Consider the following 5916-nt stretch of genomic DNA (forward strand, 5'->3'; position numbering starts at 1 on the left):
TCATACATATACTAGATATTGCAAATAAGGGAAACCATGGGACCTATGTTTCTTTGGGCCTGGCTTACTTCACTTAATATAATTTTTTCCAAGTCTTTCCATTTCCTAACAAATGGGGCAATGTCATTCTTTCTGATGGAGGCATAGAATTCCATTGTGTATATATACCACATTTTCTTGATCCATTCATCTACTGAGGGGCATCTGGGTTGGTTCCATATCTTAGCTATGGTAAATAATGCTGCAATAAACATTGTTGTGCTGGTAGCTTTAGTGTGGTCTTGTTTGTAAACATTTGGGTAAATGCCCAAAAGTGGGATTGCTGGGTCATAGGGGAGTTCTGTGTGAAGTCTTTTGAGGAACCTCCATACTGTTTTCCAAAGTGGTTGAACAAGTTTACATTCCCACCAACAATGAAGTAAGGTTCTTTTCTGTCCACATCCCCTCCAGCATCTGTTGTTGCTAGAGTTCTCCAAAAAACACATTCTTAAATCTCAGAATTAAAAAAAATTGTATGTAAGTAGTGCAAATAAAGTTTACTAGAATAGTAAAATACACACAAAAATATTACATTCGTTACGTTCAAAAGTAAAATAAGTAAGTACGGAAAGAATTCCTACTGGATAAAAAATATTACAGTGTTTTAACAGGTAGAAGTGATATAGGTTATATGTTTTGTTTTTATAAAACTTATTTATATCTCCCTTTTCTGTTTAACTTAGTGAAGAAAAACGTTAGAAAGCAGAAATTATATGTGACACCTCTTACTTCCAGTACTACGAAGGGGAGTGGCACTTCCTAATGGGAGTCCTGGGATGACACAAACACCAAGTCCATATAGACCCATCAGAGGTCCCTGTGGTGATCCTGAGGGGGATCTGGGACACCTCACTGCTGCTGCAGCAGGTGCAGCACTTGTTGTGGTGGGCTGCATCCAACAAGGCTCCATCTGTGACCAAACCAAGCAACCCAGCCTCAGGTGCCAAAGCCAGGAGGTAAGGCAGGGCAGACCCCAAGTCCTGCCTTCCATCTGTGTGGCCTACACTGCCAAGGCCAGACCCATGCTTGCTTTGGATCCTATTGAGGGTAGGGGATGAGGCCATTGCTGCCAAACGGAGCATCCCCGGAATGGCACCCAGAGCTGTATCCATGTGGACCAGAAGGACAATGGAGGAGGCTACACAGCAAAGCCAAAGGGGCTTTGGGTCTCCAGTGCTGAAGCTGGTGCACTGTAAGTCCAGGCTCCTCTGGCACTGATGGGCATATGCAAGGATGGCTCCATACCTGAGACCACAAGGAACAGAAAATGGAGGTCTATGGGGATTCTGAAGGGGCTCCAGGGTGCTGAGCTGCCACAGCTGTCACAAGCCCGCTAGCAGAGGGGTCAGCACACGACTCTAGTCTCCAGAATGCCCTAAAGTCTGAACCAAGGCTGGGCTGCCTGGCCCCAAGGGGGTGAACTGTCCACCAAGCCTTCCTTCTCCTGTGGACTGTGCAGTGTACAAACATGATGTCCTCCACCCTACACCCATGGGGGCAGGCAGTGACCCCAGAACAGTCTCACTGGGATGGCACTTGAACCCAGGACCACCACAGACCAGTACCATCACAGCTGACAGAGGAGAGGGCAGCAGTGGCTCAACTTCAGCCTCATGGCTGCCAGCTCCTGGGTGAAATTGAGCAAGAGAGACTGGGAAGGGAGGTGGGCAGGGTGGGCAGGGCTCATATGGCAATGCTGGGGACCATGCACACACAATCCCTTCACTGCACATCCACCACAAGGGAGGGGGCCCCACCTGAGGAGGCACCACACCCACAAGCACTACAGAAGTGGAGGTTCACGTGGTAACATTGAAAGGGCTCCAGGGTACAGCCTTGCTGCTGTATTGAACAACTGGCAAAAAAAAAAAAAAGGAAAAATGACCACTAAAACTTTTCATCAATGATAACCTATTATACTTTAAAAACAGTTTTACTTTCCTCTTGTCCTATATTTTTGCATGGGTCCCTCTGAATTAACCAGAAATCTCCAGGATTTCTTCATGCACAGTAATACAAATAAATATAGCTTCTATTCTTTTTTGAATTAAGGGAGGTTGCATTTAGTTCTTTCCCATGTTTGATTCATGAAAAAGAAATCCTGAAGTGTATCTGTAAAACACAAAGCTCGAGTTACCCAAAGAGAAATAATCACATGATTAGTGGGTCAGATGATATTTCATCTTTGCATTTCTTTAGAAAACTGCATACTACTTTCTACAACGAGAATATTAACCTGTATTTTGACCAAGAGAGTACAAAATTTCCTTTTCTCCACACTCTCACAACATTATTACCTTCTGAGTTTTTTAAAGGGCAGGTTTTTACTATGAGCAGTACACCAGACTGGCCTTAGAATCAAATCCTCTTACTCCAACCCCCTAAATGCTTGGAATTACAAGCCTTTACCACAACACCTGGCTCCTTTGATTTTTTTGATAAGAGTTATAATAATTATGAAGTAGTATCATAGTAATTTTGAGTTGCATTTCTCTAATGATGTCTGTTCAGAAAGCATTAAGCCAGCATAGAAGTGGTATTACACACAACTTTGTGATTTTCAGGGCTGTTTGAAAAGCATGTCTATTCAGAACTTTTGTCCATTTTAAATCAAGTTTCTTATTTATCTCATCTTTAATGTCTCTATACAAAATCAATACTTAATTCAATGTAGTAGAAAGGAAAAATTAAACAACGCCTAACATTTTTCAATAAAATGATATTGCTTAAATCATTTTCTGTTTATGCTTGAGACTATATAACTCAATTTGGGTAGACCTTTTACAAAACTTTATGTACTTTATTTATTTTATGTTGATTGCTCTTTCCAAACCCTGCGTGTCTAATTTTGGTTCTTTCAGTCTCATGTAGTTGATTTCAAACTGAAGAATAAATGGAAGGAAACAAACAAAGAAATAGAGTTCCTCTCATCTGATGATGCCTCTACAAGAATGAGGAAAGAGTTCATCCTGCTAAGGATCTATGATAGGATTTCAAAAAGATAGTTCATTCTTCTAGGTTTTCCCTATCTTTGTGATGTACCTTAAATTATGTAAACCAAAATATACTGTTCAGATACGATTACGTTTTATCAGTTTTGTACATTTTCATATGGACTTCACATCTGTCTACAACATTCCTTCTTTATAATGTCCCTGATATTTTTACACTATCAAAACATAAGATAACCATTTTGATTTACAGCATGAGAAGTTATCCACCTGGGTTCCTTGGAAACAGAGCATTGTCAATAGGTAACATTACTTCTGGTTGCTCACTACATGTAATGGTTTCTGTAATACATTTTATTTAGTATTTAAAAAACTGTTGGCTAAACTCAAAGCTCATTCATAGAAGTTTATGTTAAATTTTTCACAAGTTTTATTTCTCTTAATTCTTAAGATAACATTTGCTATAATGCTAATGTTATTACCATTTTAGTGTTGGGAAAATTGTAATTAAAGGCACTAAGTGAATGGCCCAAAGACACACAGTGAGGAAGGAAATGAATCAAAGTTTCCAAAAATCTTTCAGCAATTACAGAAAAGGTAGGTAAAATCTCACCATTCTCTTACACTCTAAATTCAATATTCATATTGCCCAAGAAATAATAGCATAGCAATTATTCCCCATGATGATTTTTTCTGTCACAATTTGACTTCAGCACAGACTGTGTTGGCGACATTGCGTTATCATGTACATAATTGAGCTTATAAATTGATTTTCAAAGACAGCCAAATTTCTTCTGTCCTACACTTCCATTTTTCTTTTAAAAAAGTACCAAAACTTTTAAATATCATCACTTTCTGTCTTTTAAGAATCCAAAAGAGAAATAAATTTACATTTAATTTAATAAATTCACATTTACTTTTAAAGCAAAGTGCTTTAAAAGTAAGAGATGATAATAACAGGCCCCCATGAAGTAAATTTTCTTCTACTTTTAAAATTATTCTGACAGCCTTGTGCTGGTTGGTCACACCTGTAATCTTGTCTACTTGAGATATCTACTCAGGAGGCTGAGATCTGTGGAGAACAATTGGAAGCCAATCAGGGCAAAAAAATATTTGAGATTATTTTTCAAAAATTTTAATGAACTAGCAAAGAGCCAGTAGTGGAGATGTAGCTCATATAATAGCTCACCAATCTAGAGAGGAAAGGCTTAGCAAGACCTTGAAGCCCTGAATTCAAATTCTGATCACACCAACACGTGTGCACTCATGCACAAACACACAGATTTATTCATAATACCTTCATGTCAGTGTTTTGCATTAATTTATTTGTTAACGATATTATATGGGTAAAATAAGGGAAATGAACTCTTCAATCTCAGAACATTTTTATACATTTTTTTATTTTAAAAATACTGCACAGAGGGGTTACATTTACATGAGCAAGGTAATGAGTACATTTCTTAACAAGCATTGTTACCTCTTCCTTTGTTTTTCCCCCACCATCCCTTCTCTCCCACCTCCACAAGTACACTCCACTCCTCCTCTCCCCCTCCCCCTGCCTAAATTGTACAATTCATTTTTCAACATAGTGTCTTGTGCATCTCATTGTTACCAGGGGTCAAACCGTATCCCTATTTAAGCATTTAGTTTTTTCCTTCCCCTCCCCAAATTAAAGAAACGTATATACAAGATGTAGGCGCACCAACTTCAAATATAGTGAAAAAAAGGGTTAGAGCATGGTTGAGGAACATATAAAGAAACAAAAAAATCACATCATATAGTATTTGTATGTTAGAAATAATAACAAGATAGAACCACTTGTGTCCCTATCTTGGGGTTCATTTAGCTTAACATCATCTTATCTGGTCAAATGCACATAGCTTTTGACATTTTATGATAATCCGGGACATATATTAGTTATTGAAAATAAGAGAAACCATGGGACCTATGTTTCTTTGGAGTTGGCTTATTTCACTTAATAAATTTTTTTCCAAGTCTTTCCATTTCCAAACAAATTGGGCGATATCATTCTTTCTGATGGAGGCATAGAATGCAATTGTATATATTTACCACGTTTTCTTGATCCATTCATCTACTGAGGGGCATAGGGGTTGGTTCCATATCTTAGGTATGGTAAATAATGCTGCAATAAACATAGTTGTGCTGGTAGTTTTAGTATGGTCTTGTTTGTGATCCTTTGGGTAAATGAACAAAAGTGGGGTTGCTGGGTCATAGGGGAGCTTTATGTGGAGTCTTTTGAGGAAACTCTATACTGCTTTCCAAAGTGGTTGAACACGTTTACACTCCCACCAAAAATGGAGTAGGGTTCCCTTGTGGCCACATCCCCTCCAGCATCTGTTGTTGTATAAATATGGATTGCCTCATGAATTTGCGAGTCATCCTTGTTCAGGGGCCATGCTAATCTTCTCTGTATCATTTCAATGTTAGTGAATGGGCTACCAGATTAAGCACAGAACATGTTTTTTTTGTGGGGGTCCGGTCGTGGGGCCTGTACTCTGGGCCTGGGCGCTGTCCCTCAGCAGTTCAGCTCAAGGCTAGCGATAGCTCTACCACTTGAGCCATAGCGCCACTTCCAGCTTTTTTCTTTTTGTTTATGTGCTGCTGAGAAATTGAACCCAGGGACTCAGGCATGCAAGGCAAGCACTCTACCACTGAGCCACCTTCCCAGCCCCAGAACATTTTTTATATAGAAAGTGTAATTGATTTTCTTAAACTAGACAATTCCACAAAAAGTAAGTTCAAAAGAATTGTCATGAAATTTTAGAATCATGCATTTCTTACATAAGCACACATTTTTGATGTTGGCATCATTTGTGGAGGGGAAGGGAAAAATATTTAAATAGGAATACAAGAAGACCAATTGCAGCAATGAAAGGAACTTTACAACTTTGGCATCTCTACTATG

General features: G+C 38.9%; 1 non-coding gene across 1 annotated transcript; it reads right to left on the minus strand.

Annotated features, from left to right (window-relative positions):
- Positions 1-5355: 5355 nt before the first annotated feature.
- Positions 5356-5462, minus strand: LOC122121664. The gene has a single exon (XR_006150003.1). It is a non-coding gene; the product is annotated as a U6 spliceosomal RNA (small nuclear RNA).
- Between the last annotated feature and the right edge of the window lie 454 nt (positions 5463-5916).

This window comes from Dipodomys spectabilis, unplaced genomic scaffold (genome assembly GCF_019054845.1).
Source record: "Dipodomys spectabilis isolate Male_0828 unplaced genomic scaffold, ASM1905484v1 ptg000192l, whole genome shotgun sequence".
NCBI classification, from domain to species: Eukaryota; Metazoa; Chordata; class Mammalia; order Rodentia; family Heteromyidae; genus Dipodomys; species Dipodomys spectabilis.